We start from the raw sequence: 22,376 nt of genomic DNA on the forward strand, positions 1-22,376 counted from the left end.
TACTTTACTCTATATCAGTGCCGTTAGCTGGTGACCAGAACCTGTGCTGTCCAAACATTTCTCTGTCATGAATAATCAGTTAGCACCATGGATATTTCTTTGAGAAGAATTTGATAGTTTCCTGGACACTGTTGGAAAGACTCTCTAGGCTTGTGGTGTTGCCCCACCCCAGGATTTGAGACATGTGTTTAAATTATAATCTTTTACTTCCTGTAAATTAACATTTAAAGTTTTGGGTACCATTTTATTTTTTAATCTCTCAGAAAACCTGGGTTTACTAATAGGGAAACTGGCTGTTACGATGAGCACATGTTCATGTGAGCACATGTTCCACACGTGCTCATGTGTGGAACTGAAATACAGTGATCATTTCACACCGCTGGAGTGTGTGGATGCCCTTGGCCCTTTCTGGTGTAACTGGCAGTGTTGGATGCTTTTGTTTGCCACTGCCTTAAAATACAGTGTTCTGCCAAAGGCACTGATTGGGTTGCAGTGATCTTAATTTTGGTATCTTGCTTCTCTATTTAAATTTCCAGTAGTCTTTCCTGTTTGTTTCTTCTGAATGCCTCCATCCTGCTGCATGGTGTTAGCAATAGTTCTCTTGTGCCCTCTTTGCAGAAATAACAACAGAGGCTGTCTAAGGACAAAGTTGCATTGTTGCTCCAGATTGTTAATTTTTCTCTCTAAAGATTTAGAAGATTAAATTTCAGATGTGGACATTATTGGATAGTATTTAAACACTAATTAAAGGTACTAAATATAAAATTGTGAATATTGCTGTTCTCTTCAGAAGTTCAAATTTACTTCTTCATTGCAGAACAATATAGGCTACTAATATAGCCACTGGACAGCGGCTGCAGTTCTCTTTTCTTCACTTTGCCCTTATCTGGATATTGACATTGTAGATATTTTCAGACTTTCAGCAGCTTACTATTTGATAGTAGAAATCAGGCTGATTAATGTAACCAGCAGCTGGAAAAATATAAATATGCTCTTTAACCGAGTCTTTTCTTGATGAAAATGTGTGTAATGAGATGTAATTTTTTAAAAGTCTGGGTTGCTACTTAACCATTGTGGATTTATTTGGGGGGAAAGAGATGCAAGATGTGGGCATTGGATTTCTAACTTCCGCATTCAGGCTTGCTTATTTGTGTAGTGTATTATTTATTTAAATGGTAAAATAGTAAAGTTAAGGCATGTGGCATATTTTGTTTTTCTGTCTTGAGGGTGTTTGTTACTGTCTGTGTATCAGCACTGCCATTTGCTGAATTGTGCTTTGAAAGGATGCTTTCATTTGGTAAACTTGAATTGAAATTTAGTTTTTGCTTAAATCTAGGAAAACATTGTTACATTGAATATTTGGCTGAAGAATTAGGCTTTCCCTTTCAGCCATTAAGTTTCTTAGGTAACTCTGTTCTTACTTTGTTTAAAGATGGGTCATTTCAGGGTGCAGTTCTTCAGCATGACATGTTGGGAAAATGCTTTGTTTCATAGCAAGAAGTCTGGGAATTGGCTAGGCAAAGATCAAGGCAATTTGAAATCAATCTTGAATTTTATTTCATGCAAGTAGCTTCTGTGCTATTCTCAGCCTGCTGATACTTTGCAGCTACTTGAACACTTGTGATTTTAATGCTACATTCATCCAGTAATTGTGTCTGGGTAGTCTTTGTGATTCACGTGACCATAATAATACAAATGAGAGTTTTCACCTGACTACAAAAGTACAACTTTGTGACTGCTTGAAAAGTTCTGTTTTAAAGATATGTGCAGTACTTGTTTGGTTTCTGAACTCATAGCTGTATTTTGAAGAGAAAGAGTTTCACACTGCCCAACTTTTGAATCTGACATTGGTGACTCTGCTAATTGTAATAGAGCTGTGGAACTGTTTCACTCCAGATGGAACTTTAATCTGGCTTCTGATTGAGCTGAGTGTCCTTGTAGAGTCTCTTAGCATCTGCTTTGGAAATGTATATAACATTATTCAAAATTTGTACCAAATTAAACCACCCTAAGGCTATAATTCAATTTTTCTTTATTGAGAAATGTATTGTCAACAACTTTATGTCAGAGTAAAATCTGCACTAGATCTATTATTTTTTTGGCTATTAGCTGGTCATTTAGATTACTTTGATTGAATTTCCAGATTCTTCAAGTTTAACTTATCAACTGCAAGTTTACACAAAAGAATTAACAAATAAGGCAAATATGATTGCTTGGGGTTTTTTGTTTAGTTTTTTTCCTGATGAAAGTAGATGAGCTTAAATTGATGCTTTCTAGCATTAATGATAGGATTATATTTTCATTTATCAAATAGTATTGTTTTATAATTTTAGGTAACTTCTGTGGATAAAGTTTCTCTTATATCTGTAAAAGTCAGTTATTGTGACTTTTCTTATTTCTCAATTTTCTATAGTCTGCTGTATTTAAATCTAATTTTTATTTTAAAATCTTCTTGAGCTCAGTGTAACTGCTGTTTTGAATATGAGCTCTGTTACTAAAGATGGTCAGATGAAGGTAGCAAATTGATGCAGTTTTTCTCTGTTACTAAAGATGGTCAGATGAGGGTAGCAAATTGATGCAGTTTTTCTGTTAAGACATGTTTTGTGAAATGCTCCCTAATTTGTTATGAAGAGTCTCTAACCAAGGTATGAGGTGTTAGGCAGCTGTGTGTGCTGATGGTTACAGGTAGATACTTTTCTTATTTCAGTTTTGGGCATGAACAAATTTCAAAACCACGGAGTTATCACGATATGGAATTTTGATAATCCGACTACCAGTGTTATTGTGTTTTGTTTATTTTCTTTTTTCCTCTTTCATTTCTGAGAGGGAGAGCTGTAAGAACTTACCCACGTTCAGTCCTGTAAATAGGTAGAGCACTAAGTCCATTTATAATCTAGTTTTCCTTTTACAACTGTGCTACACTGCAGAAAGCAAAGTAGAACTTCTGAAGTACAGGTGCCTGTGACTTGCCGAACTTTTTGGAGATTGGGCGCCAATACCTACCATTAAGACTTGAATCTGGGCTTCAGCTCACTGACATCATCCCCACTCCAGCTTCATGCAGCATTACATCTCCCCATCCTCCTTCATGAACTTCTTGTGCAAGTTTCAAGGCATTCATTTGGATATGTGTTGAAGAAAAAGCAGAAGTTATTTATTTCACGTTCCAAATGCTTCTGATAGTTGATTTTAAAACAATAAGATTGGTATGAGAACAGAATTTTGACTGTCCAAAATGGCTTAGCTGTTCAATCTGTCTAAAAGGAAGTCTCCACTTTCCAAACACACCTTTTTTTGGACATACTAGCTGCCATCTCCATTTTCCTTCATGCTCCATCATCTTATTCTTAAAGAAGTTTAGACAGGTTTGTCTTTCCAAGCTCTTTTTCCAGTGAATGACAGAGGCTGGACACAACTTGGTTCACAGCAGAAATCTATCAGGCAGTGACAGGGCTGAAATGGGATATCTGTCTGCGGTCAGATCATCTTAAATCAGCATTAAACTGTCATGCACTTATTAGAGTCTACAGAAATTACAAAATTTTTATGGGTTTTTTCCTATGCTTCTAGCATCCTCATTAACGTGTTACAAGAGACAATAGTGAAGTGAGAGTACACACAACACAGAAATTCATTTGCCAAATCAATCTCTCTGGTATCTTAATGCCATCAGCTTGTACTGAAATCTGAAAATATGTGACCAAATCACTCATTAATTTCTTGAAAGTAGTTGAAAAGTAAATACCACGATTCAGACTGTCTTAACCAGCAGAGTGTTGGAAAGACCCCAAAACTAACACATTCGATTGGATTTCTAGGAATACAAATGGATTTCTAGGAATACAGTGATAATTAATATTTCACCATTTTTTCCCACCATCTTTCTTTTAATATTTTATATTTCAGTACCTTTATGGAATTCGTTTTTCCAAGTAACTTTTCATATCAAAAACAAGTGAAAAAAACCCAAAAGTCTCTTTCATTTACTTTCCTGAATTCTTCTATCTGTGACTCTTACAAAAACCCATCATTGCTTTGTGACTTGCCTGTTCACTCGGTGACTTTCAAACTTCTGTTATTTTTTTATATGCAGAAAATTATAATCTGGAAAATGTTACTTTGCAGGTATATATTTGATTTTGAAAGGACTAAATATAAATTAGGACTTGGTTTTAGTCACAAATAAAAAGGCAGTGTTCTAAGTTTTTTAAAGCACCCAGTGACAATTTTCAGTTTCCGTGGAATAAGAATTTTATGATGATTCTTTTCATTTATTCTCATCTGATGACATGAAATTGAAAAATAAAGCATGGGGCAAAATGAACCATAAGAAACAGGATTTATGGGAGCAAGACCTAACTTCAGAAAGTCACTGTTTCCCTTTTCTTTCTCTTTTGTGAAAATTTTTATTTTCTTTTTTTGTAGCTTGCACATGCTATGAAATGCATGGTATGATCCCCAGGGAATTAGTGTTTTTACTATTCATCAGTTGCAAAGCTGAAGCTGTTTCAACACCTATATGATACCTGCATGGTTATATCAGTATATGCTCCAGTAGGAGTCACAGACTGATGCACAGGATATTTAGATTGTTGTTTGACAGTCGTTGAGCTACTATTTTGCATATTAAAGTGATTTGTAAAAATGTGAAAAAGCAGTAGGCTGTTTCTTGTGAGTTTTTAATCATTGATTATTATCAAGTTTAATTTATCCTCAGTAAAAAGAAATTAAATTCCATGAAATTACATGAATACATATCTCTGATAAATGAAGATGTACTTCAGTGGAATTTTTAAAATCAAAAAGAAAAGGGGATTAAATAAAGTGAAAATATTTAGTTCATAGATATTGAATTTCAATTTGACCTGCGTTTGTTAAAGGCAGATATGTTTGTCATTCTGATGAAGATGCATTTCTTCATACCTTGCTTTTGAAAGAATCTCACCTACTTTTCCCATTTATTATGATAATAGTCTACCAGATGTCATATGTCACAGCCTAGTGAAGTTGTCTCTGCCTATTACCACTTACATATAATGTGCATTCTTGTTTTTCTTTCCTTAATTTAAGGAATTTTCATATGCTCTTTGACATCCCCTATTTTATGAGGAAAAGAATAGAGGCAAACTAAAATATTTGAAAGCAATTTTAGAAACAGTAGGTGATTTTCTTCCCATTTTAAGTAACATTATGTTAAAGGCTGCCTTTGTCTGGATGGATAACCTGAATCTTATAAAAATAGTCATACATGTTAAAACTCTACCAAGTTATGCTGTGCAACTTGTTTTGAAAATTACTGGTTTCAATGGACAGATGCATGGATAAGAGCAAATAAGAAAGGGTGAAAACACAAATAATCATATGTTATGGATACATCTAGTGATAAGAGCAACGGAAATCATAACTCCTTAGCTAAGACATAGAACTGGCAAATAGTCTTTCTCAAAAGAGCTATAATCTAAACGACAGGATAATCTCTTATATGTTATGTACATATATGAGCAGTGTCAAAACAAGTTTTGGCACAGATACAGCAAGCTGCCTTTTGATTCCCAGCTTTTGAGCTTTAGTGTGACTGGTCTTTGGCCCTCGTCGTTTAAGGCATAGTATTGTACATCCCTGTGTGTTAAAACCATATTGAATACACACTCTGCTTGTGATGATAGGAACATCACGTTGCAGAAGAAGTAGAACTACTTGGAAGCACAGCCAGATTGGGGAACTAGTGCTTTTCAATTGTATTGGAAAGTTTTATTTCTGTACAAAGCTTTGTGCTGAAAAAGTTCATATCTTGGAAAGAGTGCATTTTCTACAAATGGACTTGCATTATGGATCAACAAGGAAGGTCATTCTGACTTTTCTTTCTTCTGTTTTGTTTTTATGTTTGGGATCTTTTTGTCTATTAAAATAAAGGTAAAAGTGCCCCTAGGCTTACAGATTTTTGTGCTTACTTACTAGAATCTACAGAAACATTCCATTTAAGATGTTCTTTTTCTTTCAGAATCAATATTTGGAAGGTTAAAGGCCTTTTTTTTTTTTTTTTTTTTTGTCCAGAGCTACAGCAAGAACATGCAACAGTCAGCAATGTAGTGTAGTTGGCTTTCTTATATTTTACTCTGGAATTGTTGATACATAAGGGTAACTCTTTCATGAAAATGCTTTGGGTCTTCTACAGTAATATTTTAGGTGAAAGACTGAGTACATTACTGAAGGGGTCACTGTAGTCCTTAAAGCTGCATTATATAGTGCAATATAGATGAATATGACGAAAGTCAACATAGGAAGCTGCTATGCTTGAAGTAGGATAAATCAGTATGAAGCCTGACGTGCAATATCTGTGCAGCCAGAATTGACCAAGTCTCAGAATATTTGTAGTTAGACAGTCCTGAAAAAATTATATTTTAAATAAAAACTAGGTCACTGTCTGAAATCAGTATTGTATTCCTGAAATCTCTTTCAAAATGAGTTTTAATTTCTCTTTTTAAAACACTTCTATTAGTTTTAATTTGTATGTCTTTCAAAGACTGATTTTTAAAGTGACTATATTTTAATTTCAAAATCAAAGCAAAGGAATATGTTAAATTGTAAAGGTTAATTATCTCTAAAAGTCAAACCAGACTGAAACTATTACATTCAATAGGTACCCCTCTTTTGTTGATCATCCTTCAAATGTCCATCTTGATGTAATGAAAATTACAGGAGAGAAATTTGTGTAAAATGGCTGATTTCTGGGGTGATTTTCCTCCCCTCTCCTCAAATGAAATGTAGATAGCAAAAATCAGTCCTACTGCAATCCTGAGCAAAAGACTTTATGCGCAGAAAGGAACTTTTTAGTCAGTCCTACGTTGAGAACACTTTTCTAAGCAAGCAAAGTCTATGATACTCAGAAAAAATGTCTACCTTTCTATAGCAAGGACATCTGAAGTATTTATATTGATTTTAATAATGAGGTATCAAACAAAATCTTTAGGCTAATGGAGCAAATATGGAATAGTTGATGTGCTGCCTGCATTTCTGCTTTTGACATGAGTTGAGGATTTCAGCACTTTCTTCAATCTGGAAGCAGTAGTAGTTTTAATAAAGCTGAAATGACCTTCAGTTTTCTCTCCTTAAAGTCCATAATGCCAGTTACACATATATACTTAACTTCCTTACACAGGCATAGACCTGAAATAAAAGAAGCACTTGTTACAGCATTTAGAAATGATTCTGCTCTAAAGTTTTGGGTTGCACTTGTGGATTAGGCTTGTGGAGTCTGCTCTGTCTTCCAGAGCTTATTATTTTCTTGTGATGTTAATATGACAACATAATTTTATATGGTCAAATTTATGACTGTATTATGATTCTTGCTCATTTTTTAGCCAGATGTATTTTAAATAAACACCAGTAAGTAAACACCAGTTGGTGATGTTTTCCAACATGCACAGCACTTCATTTGCTAAAATCTGAATTAGCAGAATATACTTTTTTGAAGTAGAATCATTAACTTCATATAAAATGAGCAATTTTTTCAGTTGTTCAATCCTACTTTTTTTTTTTTCCAAAAATGGCTTAATCATATTTCATAATTGATCAGTTTGTCTGCAGAGTAAGAGCTTCAGCTCTAAATCCAAGGAAGAAGCAGATATACAGATTTTTTTTATTCTTGCATTCTGTCTGCATTCCCTTCATCCATTTTTATTTAATTGGGCCAGGTAGACCGAAGACTTTGTGTGCAAACCCATATTATCCTTTAGATGAGGTTAGTTTGATTATGACTTAATATTATTAAAAACCACCAGAATTTTATCTGTTATTAAATAAAATATGCAATGCACAAAATACCATTGACACTCATTTTAAAAAAGTATTTAATGTAGTATCAAAACCAGCAGGTATACTTTTAACTTCGTTTAAAATAATACCCAATCTCTGGACACTTTTTACAGAGAATAGGTATAATCTCATGTGTTGTGTAATCTTACTAGTTTTAGTTGAAGTCATTCCTTTGCCTTACCAAAGTCGGCTGAACTACAGGGAGGTGGAGGTGTGTTTAGCTGTAGTAGTGGTTGCCTCCTGAGCAGAACTCTGGCGTTACCAGTTCCTGACAGCTGCAAGCCAGCCTCTGGGCATCTTGCTAAATTTTCAAATGTAATTATACAGTAGACTTCCTTTAACAAATTCTGTGTTCCCAGCTATAATTATAACAGCTCTTCTTGCCTTTAGCCTGTTCCTTATCTTACAGCCCACCTCCATATCTCCCACTGCTGGCTGGTGTTATCCAGTAGAGCTGATGGATCTAGAATAGCAGAGTTTATTCACTCTGTCCTTTCAAGGAGTGTTTCATCAGTACAGAAGATCCATTTCTTCTGATCCAATATATTCAAATGACATGTCCCTTAAAGCTGAAGATTGTTCTCTAATTCATAGAAGCGCTGTTGATTAGCATGCCCCTTTCATTTTGCAAACAATTTTCAATTGTTATTACAGGACAAGAGGTAAGGAATTATAAAAATAGCTACCTATGAAATGGCTGAAGAAACCAGTACAGGGAAAGGAGACCTTCTAGAAACACTTTCTTTTCATGCTGTGCAATACAGGATGTAATTTCTTTCTGCTGTTTATGAGTGATTTTCATGTATGAAGCTGTTCATGCTCTTTTTAAGAGCATACATGTAATGTGAAAATAAAAATAATCAGTGATGCATTTTTTCTTATATGAAATTCTACATAATTTTAGCCAAAGAATGATGACAAACGTCCATTTTGTGTTCGTAACTATGATGCGCCTTTTCTAAATGTAGTGCATTGGATTTGTCTTTGTTGAATCACCTTGTTGATTTTTGATGATATCTTCCATTTTTCAAAAGCATTTGGGGATCAGATCCTGTTCTCTGATGTGCTGCTGATTTATCCCAACATTGAATTATCTGCTGATTTTATAAATACTCTTACTTGCAGTCACTAGGATTATTATGAAAACACCAGCTAGAAACAGATTAAACAAATGTGTCTGAGTTATGTTTGAAATATATATGTGGTTTGACAGAGCTGTTGAAAATATCTTTTCAAGAACAATTGCTCTCTGATTTCAGTCATTTTTGTGTCCAGCTTATAATGATTATGTCTGGGCAGTATCTCATTATATATGGCATCAACAATGCAGAACATGTTTAAAACCTCTGTGATCTCAAGCTCATTTCACATCTACTGTTGCCTCTTGTCCATGAAGCCAGTTAACACCCTCCTAGTGAAGTAAATCAGATAAGTTTGAAAGTATCAATAATTTTTTCTCTGTCTTCTTTCATCTTCTGGAAATTTGTTTGTGCAATATTGGGTTCTAAAATCTATTCAGGTTTCACTGGTAGACTGTAATTTGAAGGTGGGACTTAGCCCCTCCAGGGGGGAGGCTGGAGAGGACTTGTCTAAGTTTGGGGTTTGTGATGGTTTTTTTTTTCATTTCTACTTCTTTTGTTTTTCTTTATTTTGATCTCTTAGAAATAATGAGGCAACAGACCCTACTCTGTTATGTCTCTCCTGCTCCATAATTTTCAACATAACTCTTTTCAGGTTTGTTGGTTTGTTGTTTTTTTTTTCATTCTTTTTGTTGCTCTGTTTTCCCTTCTTGTTTGTAGCAACAGTATATGTGTCTTGTATCACTGTAGGTCTCATTGATCACTGATACAGTACATGGGTGAGAACTTTTTTCTGGTGAGACAATGTGACAGGATGTGGAGAAAAAAGTTTCTTTCCTTTTTCATGTTTTGTAACTTCAGAAAGGCACAGTTAGGCACATAGCAGTAACATTTCAAAGGTTACCATCAGAAAATTAAGTATTCTTTTATCACTTCTTATGTATTAGGAGGAATGGCAATAAACAGCTCAATTCCAAAGGGAAATAAGATCCAAAATTTTGCTTCTATGAAATGTAAAGATAGAGGTGATTAGATACTAAAATCATCATTCTAGCCTTTTGAACTGCAGGCCACTAAAATGGGTCAGGTAGAAGATTGAAGTAGGACAAGGGAGACTCTCCTGGGTTGTTATATCAAAATGCGTTAAGGAAATCCTATTATCCTGAATGACTGTGACTTTGGTATTGGGTATGATGGCCTATGGGTGGCCTTTTCTTGACGTATAATAAATTTGTATGTAACCACTGAAATTACTCCTCTTCTTGCAACAAAGAAGAACAAAAAACAAAACTACAAAATTAGGAGCAGTGAAAGCAGGGTGGATTTTTTTTTCTGGTCTGTCCTATGAGCCCTCTTACCCACCAGCAGAGAATGAGGACAGAAGCCAGTATGTTTATACCAGTTGATACTGTCTCTTTAAAATTCAATGTTTTATGTTTTGCCTTTCAGTTTGCTTTATAGGTCACTTAATTTTTGTTACTTTCCTTTATTACGAGCTAAGAACAGAATATTGCTGAATATGCTAAAATAGATGTATATTTTTTAAGGCTGGCATTTGAGCAGACAGAGAGTCATGCTTAATGCTACTGTCATAATAAATAGTACTATAATTGATTGTTGATAGAAACCCTTAAAATACGTTTTTATGGTTGAAATGTAGTTTGGGTAAACAGTGTTCAGTTTGCCTATTAAAATAATTCAGTATATACCATGCTTTCTTTGAGTATTAAGGAAGTAGGACTTTTCCAACAACAGTAATTGGTTGACACTGCTTGACCTTAATGCAAAGCTACAGTATTTAATGAACAAACGGAGGGAATAAAGTTTTGATAAATAAGGCAATTTTCATGAAACCTTTAGAAATATGCTTGAAGTCTTTTAGTGTTAGATTGACGGTTTCTCCTTTTGTGAAAAGAATAAGTGAATAATTTAAGGCTATATTTCATGTTTTCAGATCTTCATTCTGTCATATAAATAATAGACTGTGAAATGCAGCAGTTCCTGCATTCACAGATTTAATAGACCTATACAAGTGAGTATCTTACTCAGCTTCTGGCATCTTAAAATGCTCTTTGTGTATCTGTATATCTGAGAAGCAATGCAGAAGTAAGATTATCTTAAGTAACCAAATTCCATACTTCAAATATGCTACATATTCTGTTTCTAAAGGAATTATTCTTCTTAAAATACTTTCAGTACATCTTGATGTCTGTTTTAATATTTTTAATTCTGGTACAGTGTTATGATGGACAGATGTCAAAAAAGCAGTACATGGCTATTTGAAATTAAACTGCAATTTAAAGTTTACTTACTTAAACAGAAAGACTGTGAAAAACATTCAGGTTTAGATCCTTCAGTATAGATCTTTGAAACACCATTAAATCTTGATGAGAAAATAATCAAGTGTATTTACTAAAATAGTGAAATATCAAAGTAATTTATATGATTTGCTACGTGTATTAGTTATGTAATTTTTTTAAAAATGGAAACAATATTGGGGAGGAAGAACAGAGAATGGTTAGCTATAGTAGTTAAATATATAGTTATATAAAGTGAAGTGAAATAAGCTAGTATCTTTTCTTTGTTCCTATTACCTTTTCCTCCTCCTGCCCTTTAGTTTAATGTCTGTAGAAAGTATCTTGAAGTAAGACTTACTGAGAACAAGTGGCAAAGCATTGGGATGTTTTTCATGTTCTCAGTCTTCTAAGCAGAACATGCAGTTGTATGACCAGTGGACCATTGGAAACATAAATACTCCCTTGGAAAGTATGTACTATTGTACTGGTTTTGTTACCTTGAAAATTTAACTTCCCATTTAGCGGTTTAAGGCAAATTACCTGCATATTCTTCCTGATACATACTTTTTTCAACATGGGAGCAATTTTCTACTTGTTAAGAACCTTCTAGTAGCACATGATACTGAGCTCCTGCTTTCCTCTGTTGCGTGTGGGTATGGAAGCATTTGCACAAGTGAGGAAATATTTTTATTCATATATTGAAGACTATTTTCTGTAAATAATGTTCAAGAAGTCTGGCAGATGGTCTGCATTTGCCATGGTATTGATTTATGCAGTCCCCAAGTAGGTTCCAGAAGTGTCTAGCATGGATCCTTCAAAGTGAGCTGTCTACATGAGGATGCTATCACTTTTGTTAAAACATAGGCAGGTTCTTTCCTGTTTCTTTTTACTAATATTTTAGCTCATGTAATCAAGTTACTGTCTATTACTTTTCAAGAAAAATAATCTTTATATCTTGTGTCATGTTAATACAAATCTTAACATAATATTCTATTCTGTTTCGTAAATTATTCCAGTAACTTATTCATATCTTCATTTTTTCCCTTTTCTGATGTAATTTTCTTCATGTTCACAGCAAGTCTATATTTTGATTTCAGCTAGTCCAAAGGCTCAAACGGAGATCATGCTTTTCCCATTCTCCATACTCTATTTGACTTATTTGTAACTCAGAAAACATCAGTGCAGGCACAGAGACTGTTCTACAGTCTGACTTGTTGAAAACAACTATCACAACTGTAAGAATCACACAAAAATCGTTGTGCTGGACTGGTATGAAATACATTATCTTCAATTCTGTTTTTAGAACTTACAGAGAGTAATATTTTGTATTTTTTTTGCTGCGTAAACATTTAAGCCATTGGCTGGGAATGTTTCTGTTGTTTCATAAGAATTTACAGGATTAGTATGTTCAATATATTGATTTTCTTAAGCAAACAAAACACTGAATGGTGACTGTATTGGTGACAGCTGGGACTGTATTGGCTTGTTGTGATACTTGAGCAACACAGTTGCTATTCATTATTGCTTCAGTACAAGGCTGTGGTCTCACTGTAGTAAGTCCTCTGCAAATACACACATACAGACTTCAGGGGGAAATGCAGGAAGGAGGGTATAAAAAGCAAAGGAAGGACATAAGAAAGCAGAACAGCAAAGGTACTTCATTAATGGCTTTATATAAACCATGGTGATAGTTTCTTTTAAATTCTGAAATGGCTAATGTTCTTTATTTAGTCAGTGTGGCTTTTTTTTGCTTAATTTGTTAACACCTATAGAAACTAGAAAGAATGGTAGTTATGACAAATGGACTATGTAATTTGAAAATTGTATTTTGTCAGATGTTTTACTCACAAAACCTAGTTGAAATCAATTGTCCAAACATTCACTTAACATATTAATAAGTAATACAGGAACACTGTAAGCCCTCTTGAATTAGATATATTACATCTTGTTACAAAATTTAATGCCAGGCTTAATAACTCAAAGTATGCTCTAGAATAAAAATACATTTATGTGCTAGCATGTTGCAACTAGGATGCTAATTCAAATTACAAAAAAACCCCACTATTTGGTTGGAACTGTTTAATATACTCAAGATTAGACAATTGTATTTATAATTTATTTCTAAAAAAAAAGAAATCCCTAAATTTACTTCTTCAATGAGTATGTTTTTCACAGTATATTTCTAAATATTACAACAGTGTAATATTACACTGTCAGATTACACTCTAATCTGACAATAGTGGTCAGATTTCAGGAGCTATTTGGGTATTTACCTGCAAAATCAGTGTAATTTAGGACTTTTTTTTTAATGAAATGTGTCTAGATGGTTGTGTTCTTATGTTTTTTGATGGAAACACTGTAGAAACAGTGAAGTACCACCTTTTCAAAAAGAGAAAATGGTGTTTCCAACTCCATACTATTAACTTTGTATATTTATAATAGGAAAAATTATATTGAAATATCAATTTATCTACTGTTATGTTTAATTGTCTCATAGTAGAAAAATTCTGCACAAACACATTTCGAAGAGAGGCTTTTAAATTTTTTTTTTTCATGATTTCCAAGTGCATTTTTGAACAGTTAAAATAGAGTTAATAAAAGATAGATGGCTGTTCACTTGCTGAAATTTCATTTGTTAAATTTCTCTTAGAAACATAGCTTTCAACATTTTTAGTTTGTTTATAACCAGTGTAGTATGCTGTTGAACCCTATACAATTTTTTGGGGTCTTGTTAATAATGAATTAACAACTTTATAGAAATAGATCCAGCAATATCAAATTACTGAAATTTGTAAGATACATGGTCTTAAGAAGTTCAGTCATAGGAGGAGAAATTGGAAGTAGTGCTGAGAAACAGCCAAGAATCGCATGTTGATAAAAATTTCAGATTGAATTCTGAAGTCTTCATAATGCTAAAGTTGTTAGAGTTGTCTCTCTACCATTATTGTCATTGTAAAGATAAATAAATTGAACCACATGGGCTTATTTTCCATGTTGTTTCTATATCTCCTGATAGGTGACTGTGTGAAATACTTATTTGACTTGAAAACTAAACCTAGTTTCAGTCAGTTTTGTTTTTGTCCTATTGAAATGTCCAGAAGAAATCCAGTGGCTTAGGAATCCTATGAGATAAAACAAAACTTTAAAATATTTTGAGCATTTTTTCAACAAGTGTCTTTATTCTCTATCTGAAGGTCAATTTGAGGAGTCTGGGACTGGGACTGCTACTCCAGCTTCCTCATTGTTCCTGGTGGCTGGGCCATATCCCAACGCTGCTTAACTGTTGAATGTGCAGAGAATATCCTTCTTAAGACAACTGTCTCCTTTGTGTTTGAGCACCCACTGCTGTGTGAGTTAAAGTTTTTATATTTTTTTTAAAAAGCAAATTGAGTTTGCCTCATTATCATTAATGTCATAGTTACACATTTAACCTTTATAAAAATGATGTTTGTGATGTGTCTCCTGCAGTTGTCCAAAAATTATTTTCGGTACCTTTTCTGTATCAAAAGAAATCTTACTTTACAAACACAGGTCCTTTTCTCCCCAGTTCACTACGTTAAATTTTAAAAGACAAGTGAAAACATTGACTGTAGTATTTGGTTTTAAAAGTGACGGATAACTGTATTGCAGTCTGCTTCCCACAGAACTGGTGAAACACAGACAGTGTCAGTGGGAGCTTTTCTTCACTTTCTCCCATAATATGCCCTAAGTCCCGACCTGAAGGGGCAATTCAGTCTCTAATTTAAACCTCTCCTTACATTAACAACATGGCAGTGTTTAGTAATGATACAGTGTTTACTGTTAAAGACTTGCCAATTTGGCCTTAAATAGCTAGACTATATTACCTCAATTTGCCATATTCCCTCTGTTTAGTTTGGAATTACCTTGCAAATGTTACGGTGATAGTATTGAATTGTCTAAAGGAATTATAAAGTTGAAATCCTAGCAATGTAGATTTAAAGTACTAGTATTGGTTTACAGAAAAATACTAGTTCAAGTAATTAAAGGTCAGAAAACTCATTTTAATAGGAACAATTTTTTTGCTTTTACTGACTTCCATCAGTGACTTTAATTAGTTATTTTTCCTTCCTACTCTCTAGATAATTTAAAACTCTTTCTGAAGTGATTTTTTAAGACGTATATGGGCTTGTGTTTTTGAATGTGTAGTTTCTGTACCTTTTAAGTGTAGTTAGGATTTTCCAGTGTTGCAGTAAAATACAGAACACTATGCAGTACATTAAAGAAATAGAGCCTATGCATCAGAACAATTTTCATGCCTCGCTCAATTCTTAATGTAAATTAGTAGGAACATTGGTTATCCATTTGAGAAATTGAGTTGGTATAAAAATAAAAATGCACTTATGGTATGTGGTGCTTTGTGTATCATCTTGGGAGTGTTTTGCTGTTTATCTGTCACTTGCATTAGAAAAAGCAGTCACTGGCTGCAGGTGACATTAAAAATTAAAGGTTAACCTCAATTTCTTTACTGACCAGACGTGGGGCAGAAAGTTCTTCTGGATGTGTGCCTGGATTTTGGAACTGTCAAAAAGAGTTGAGAAATAAAGACTTGGGCTTTTGGTGGCTTAGTCTTTTTGTATGTGCATGTGTGATTATCTCATTTTACCATTTTCAAGTGTTTAGACTGCTTGTTATAGGTTATATCAAGTTGGTTTTTCATTGTATCCAACTTTGGGAAATTAAAAAATGGCATGATAATGCTATAGTAAGTAATTATAATGATCTGATTTTACTGATCCTTCTAATTTTAGGAATGTCCTTTTTTTTTTTTTTTTTTACTTAGGAAAACTTATTAAAAATAGCTTTCTTTCCTATTACTAGAGGATCTGTGTCTTTCAAAAACTAGTCAAAATTGTTGAAAATTGCCTTCACAGCTTTTGAATATGCAGCCCAATGTACGTTTAAAATAAGACAAGCATTATACACTCGTGAACAAGCCTGGGGAGATCTTTAAGTATTAAGGCTTTTGACAAACTTGGCTTTACCTCACTTCAAAGTGAGCCAAATTCAGTAGTGTGATGCTTCCCTCCTCTATCACTCCAAGTGTTGGAGGTTGCATTCAGACTAGTGAAGAAGGCTGGCTTCAGGCAGAAGGGGTTTCCATGTAACCCGCCAGATATCTCTCCTTTTCAATGGAGGTATTATGCTTGTTCAGTGGTAGACCAGACTATAGGCAAGGCTTGATACATGAGATGCAAACTTGAAGCTTTGCCTGCTGCTCTTATCTTCCATTTCATCACTTGATTTTCTTAGCCATGCAGTAAGGCAGTATGCATATAGTCAGTAGATCTGGTGCTTCTTGTTGGCTGAGAAGGGAAGAAAGGAAAAGGAAATTGTCTGCTCTGTCTTCATGATTAAAATAGAGTGCCCAAGTGCATTTTTTTCCTCCCCCATTTGCCAAACTGTGAATTTCTTCTGTCCATGACAGTTTCCCCTCTTACAGCTCTTCTTAGGAAGACAAGAACATAGAAATTTCATGAAAGAAAGCAATGCATAATGCCAATTTAGAAAAGAACATGCAGTTGATGTTTTTGAGGAACCCTAGTATTTCAAACATGTATAATTTGATTAAAATGATAAATCTGTGCTTACTTCATAGTAAGCTTCACACAGTTGTTTTAGGGCTGGTATACTGTAGATTTTGTAGACTTTGAATTAAATCATGTTAAGAATTCTTTGGTGGGAAAGTGATAATGTTGATTTAGTGTACTTTCCTTACTATTCCTAATTTTTTAAACCTACATTTAAGACAGATAATTTCCCCAAAGACAAAATATTTGTAAATGCCAGTTACTTGTTTTCCTGTGGTTATGCTTGCTTGAAATTTTTCCAGTGTTCTCCGAGATTGCTTTCACTTAATACTTCTTGATTTCTTGTGTTTCAAATCTTTTTATGTTGACATAATAATGAAACTGGTCAAGTAAGTTTCACTATTGAAGTGATTTATTAGGAAACTGAAGCAGTATATAGCTTTAAATGTAGTTCCTTTGACTTAGGTAGTAATTAAATCCCATATAATAGTTGATAATTGTTGGCTTTCAGCCTGATTCTAAAGTCTTTGTTTTATAAACTGGGTTATGAAGCATCAAGACAAATGAACTGGTTTTTTTGTCCAGAGGGGATATCTCAGGTTACTGAATACTGCAGAAAGTGTTTATACTTTGAAGAAGAAGAAATCTTTGTGTATTTTCTTACAGGCTCTAGAATAGGTAGTGTTTTATAATTTGTCAATTACTTCTTTAAGTAAACTTCTATACCAGTCTAAAAAGCACTGGTGATTTGCAACTATATTACAGATGGCATGTTTTCTTAAATACTACAGTAATCTGTGGTTTGTGGAGCAAGTGAATTACCCATTTGTTACACTGTTATGCAGCTCATAGAGGTCATCACACATCTGTATGAGCAGAACATTTACGTATTTAAAAAACCCAACCAACCTTCATTGCAGTGTTTCTGTTGTTGCTGTTCCTACAGTGTTGGTAGTCCATGCTACTCTGTTAAATTTATGGCTGTATTGCAGAGATTGGCTAGAGAGAGAGAGACCCATAAGATAAGGACTTTTTTTCTCAGATGTAGCAGAACTTGCAGGGCATGCATCTTCAAAGGATGGCAGAACAGGTCCAGGATAAAGAGTTACTTTGCAAAGCACTAAAATCAAGTTATATCAGTTCCCCGTTATGGTACTTAATATCAACTCGGGACCAGTAATTACTGTGGCTTTTTTTTAAGCATCTGTCAGATTCTCCTATTGCAGACTAGCAGTACTGTGTGCTATTAGGCCATTTTCATCAAACATCACTTTCTTTCCTCTTTGTACCATGTTACATTTATCTATTTTGTGTAGCCGGGCCTCACTTGGCAAAATTGGTGCTGCTTCACATTCTTGTTAGTTCAGTTTGCCTCTGGCAGTGCTCTTTGTGCACTGCATCTCCCCTGCCCCTGCCCCTGGCAAGTTGCCCCATTCGCCTCCTGAGCCTCCTTTTGGGCAACGTGGCTCTGAAGCCTGAGCTGGACTTGGATAGAGCCCAGCCAGGTCTGGCAGAGCTTTTTTCATTGTACTTTGTGTCTGCTTTATAGTTCATTTTATCCAGGAAACCAGCCTTGATAGCTGGAAATCACAGTACTAAGGAAGAGCTTCCCACTGCCTTTCAGTACTTTCAGTGAGTTTATAACAAAGGTGGAGGAAGACTTTTGAGTGGGGACTGAAGGGATTTACGCCTTTGGTTTACAAGTAAAAGATGGTATATTTAGGTGAAATCTAAGGAAGAAATTCTTTATTGTAAGGGTGTCGATACACAGAAACAGGTTGCCCAGAGAAACCGCAGATGCCCCATCCCTGGAAGTGTTCAAGGCTAACTTGGATGGGATTTTGAGCAACCCGGTCTAGTGGAAGATATCCCACATTCTGTCCATGACAGGAGATTGAACTGGATATTCTTTAAAGGTCCTTTCCAACACAAACCTATCTGTGATTCTACTTGAGGTCAGCAACTTCTTGCCTTTGTGGTTACCTGTTTACCATACTTATGTATGTCTCTTACACAGGTTCATTATATTATGTTTCCTCTGCATTTTGTTCACTTTCAAACTTTTTCAGGAGCATTGCAGTGGTAACAAGTTGTATCACTTGAACCTGGTGAAAAGACTTTAGTTTGTGGTTTTGTTTTCTTTTGTTTTCAGTAAGAAATGACTACTGCCTTAGATGATCATAAATGCTAATGAGAATTTGTTAAAAAGCATTTGTTCGTACTTAAAGGATTAAAAGTGACAACCTTAAGTGTATCTGCATGAAAAAAAACCCCACATGTTGCCAGTGTTGTGTACTTAAAAACAAGATTGTAATAATGTTTTGGTGTTTTTTAAGTGATCCTCTTACCATAAATGTGACAATCACAGACAGTTGTCTCTGATGTGTTTGGAGGTGTGATAATGTTCAGTAAAACATTAAGAACAACAAAAAAATCTGAAATATTGGCTGTAACTTACCTTGAAGGGAAGGGATGCTATTTCATGTCTATCCTCAGCTTTCTCTTGTTTCCTTTTCCTCCTCCTCAAGAAATTCTGTGGGACTTATAGTGCTTTACTTCTAGGACAAATTTTAAAGGAAGTTCACAGAATTTTAATTGGTTTTTCTTTTTAAGATATATGGATTTAAATATACTGAATGATACTGGCAGGTACCAGTGTAGATGCCAGCCATGGGCAGTTGGAGTCCAGTATTAAGGACTGATCTGCAATGCAAGCAACAGCATTTCTCAGTTGTTGTGACTGGCCAGCATTTGTAATCAGATGGAAAGCAGATGAATAAAGCCAAATTAAAGTGACAGTGAGGACCAACTGCCTACTAATTTTAGACCTTCCACACATTGCTGAGTGCTATTTATTCAGTGAGCACATATATTAAATATAGAACTTTATACATCAGGGTAGTAGAAGCCACGATGGTCAGAAGTTATTCTGTGTTCTCAGTGCTTTGTTGTATTTGGATAAATTAAGGTGGAACTTACGTAAAACTCAGTACTTTCTGAACAACTTAATGTGGTTTTGTTCAAGGTTGTATTGAGTGATGTACAGTACGTGATTTCATATTAAACACTTTCTTTGAGAACATAATGTTTCTACAGATTCATACTTTTTAAAGGAAAGTTAAAATCTTGCCACCAACTTTTGCAGTACTTTCCTCGATATTATGTATCTGATCCTGTAAGATCTTTTCTCCTAAGCATTAGTTTAATAAGAATTGATTCTGGCACGGGTGGTTCAACTAGTTTTAAAAAAAAATGGTTGAATGTTATTTTATCATAGTTGTTCAGGAGCATGCATGCCTTAAGGACATAGAAAAGTGCAGTCAGAATCTTTGCGCTTGTATCTTTGAACTTGCCAAAATTTCTCATCTTTTGCAAGGAAATTATAGGTTAGTTGCAAGACTTTCTCTATACTATAAATGTTCAAAATTTGTCTTAGCATATTAATCTAGATTATTTTAAACTCCAGAAATATACTTTATAGTAGGATCCAAGCTAGATCAGAGAAAAAAATTGTTATTCTCTGTCATTTGTCAAGAGGGGAGTAGGGGGTAGAAAAGGAAGAAAATGCTATCCTTTTTAGTTGAATGTATTCTTTCCATAAAATGTAACAACAAAAAGTAGATCAAGACTCTCTTGCTTGGAGACACTCATACCATCTGACAGGGAAGTGATTTTAATTAATTTAAAATCCAGAAGCAACAGTATTTCTTCCTGAGTAAATGGTTGGAAGACCTTAATTACACATTGCTCTTGAAAGCACAGATTGCACTTAGTTTCTTTTTGGTCATTTAGACTCTGACTTTGGAAAGTGTTTAACTTAAAGGAAATGCAGGAGTACTTTTCTGAGTTGTCAGACTGTTACTGAATTTTCTCAATAGGAATATAACTACTTGAAAATAATGGGAATTTAGGTGAAATGGTTTGGGGTTGGGTGGGTTTGGTTTGGTTTGTTTTTTTATCACAGAAAAGTCATACAATACCTTCAGTCTGATTTTGGCAAAAGCAGAGGAAATTGCTAAATGTTTAAATTGTGAATCAGTATCTAGTTATGTCATGATCTAGTGCTCCAAATGAGAATATTTTATAATGTGAAAGTTTGCTTCAGGTCAGTAGTGACCAGCTAGGTGAATAGTGAGTGACTAATGGTATATCCAGATTCATTTCACTTACTTAATGCACTTTCATGAATGAAATGTAAACAGTGAATGAAATTTTGTTATTTTTGTGCATGAAAACTATAGTTATGCAAGCTATATGGTTTTGTAGCATTTTAGGGGGAAAAATCATAGTTTTGTTTTACTTTCATGTTTAGTTCTTAGCAAATGTATGTAACAGACAGGAATAAATACTATTCTCTTCTTACAGAAAATCTTATTCTAATTCCAAAAGATAGTGTATTAAACACATTATGAAAGAGATGAATTATTTCATATAAAGAAGAAAGTTGTGGTATTCAGTAGATTTCCTTATTCATGACATTTTTACTCTATGCAGGGATCTGCCTTACGCTCCTAAATTCTTCAAAAAGAAAACTTGGCTAGTGTAGTTTTCTTAACGTTTCTGATGTAATTTCTTTCTTACATATATGTCATTAGTGGGCAAAATTAAAACGGAGGAACAGAAGAATTCATATGGCAGCTTCCTTCAAGAATTGCTGTAAAAGCTGCACATAAGACTTTGTCAGTATTGAAATAGTTTTCAGCATTGTGTTTCTTGTGGCTGTTATAAGTTTTGTAATTAATTTGAGATTAGTTTAAGGGTTTGGTATTTTCTCTGTAGCAAATACTAGGGAGTGGTATCAGATTGACTTCACTCTTTCCTGTACAAACTCACTCTGTGACTTTGGGAAGGTCTTCTCAACATCCCTTAAGGTTTTGCTGTTAAAAGTCCCACAAAGTAACTTTCCCTTTTCGCAGTATTTGTAGAGTGCTGAGAGGAAGAGTTTCCTGTTTCGTAACCATACTTTGGTCTGGTGTAGCAGTGATACCCCTGCGAACTTCCATTTGCCAGGCATTCTGCAGAAACTTAGGAAATTAACTACTTTACGCAGAAATATAAGTTGTGGAAAGGGCAGTGATATTTATTGGAAGAGGCTGATGATCTGGGCCATTGTCTCATCCTCCACTTGCTAAATGGGAACATAATCTTGAAGTTCATTTCATTTCTGTTACAAGGCGCAAAGGTAAGAGAGACCAGAAAATTCACTGGTCTTTTATAAAAATTCACTGCTCTTTAAAAGAGTTTCTCTTCGAATGTATACACAGTCCATGCATTTCAGCTTGAGTCTTCTAATGATTACCTGTTGAGTAACTTGAAAAACAACGTGTATAACCAGCAATTTCATTGTTCACAGAACTGATCTGAGTCTTCTTCCATGCCCAATTTTACTTCCTTAACAGGTGTGACGTTTCTTCATTCTCATAGTGCTTCTCAGGTATAAAAGAATCACCTCTTTGAAAATAACATATGTGTCTGAGACTGTGGTAGTTTGAGAGCTGTTTCATTACATATGTTTGTATTTACAATATGAAAATGTCACACTAAGCTCATACCAAAACACACACAAAAAGTTTGTCATTTAAAAATGCGTCAGAATATTTGGACCAATTTGATTTGCCAGTTTTTCATTCTGGAAG

The 22,376-nt window shown here is 34.4% G+C and overlaps 1 protein-coding gene across 5 annotated transcripts in view; it reads left to right on the forward strand.

The window, feature by feature from the left end:
* Window positions 1-22,376, forward strand: part of TBC1D5 (TBC1 domain family member 5) — a 315,237-nt gene that overhangs the window by 53,992 nt on the left and 238,869 nt on the right. For 4 of the 5 annotated variants that reach the window (XM_050307600.1, XM_050307620.1, XM_050307614.1 and 1 more), the window contains exon 3: window positions 14,386-14,540. The exons of the other annotated variant lie outside the window; for it this stretch is intronic. The gene's annotated coding sequence lies outside the window, so the exon portion shown is untranslated. The remainder of the gene's footprint in view (window positions 1-14,385; window positions 14,541-22,376) is intronic. 5 annotated transcript variants of the gene reach the window in all.

The sequence above is a fragment of the Myiozetetes cayanensis genome, unplaced genomic scaffold (genome assembly GCF_022539395.1).
Source record: "Myiozetetes cayanensis isolate MyiCay16 unplaced genomic scaffold, myiCay2020 scf1, whole genome shotgun sequence".
In the NCBI taxonomy this organism is placed as follows: Eukaryota; Metazoa; Chordata; class Aves; order Passeriformes; family Tyrannidae; genus Myiozetetes; species Myiozetetes cayanensis.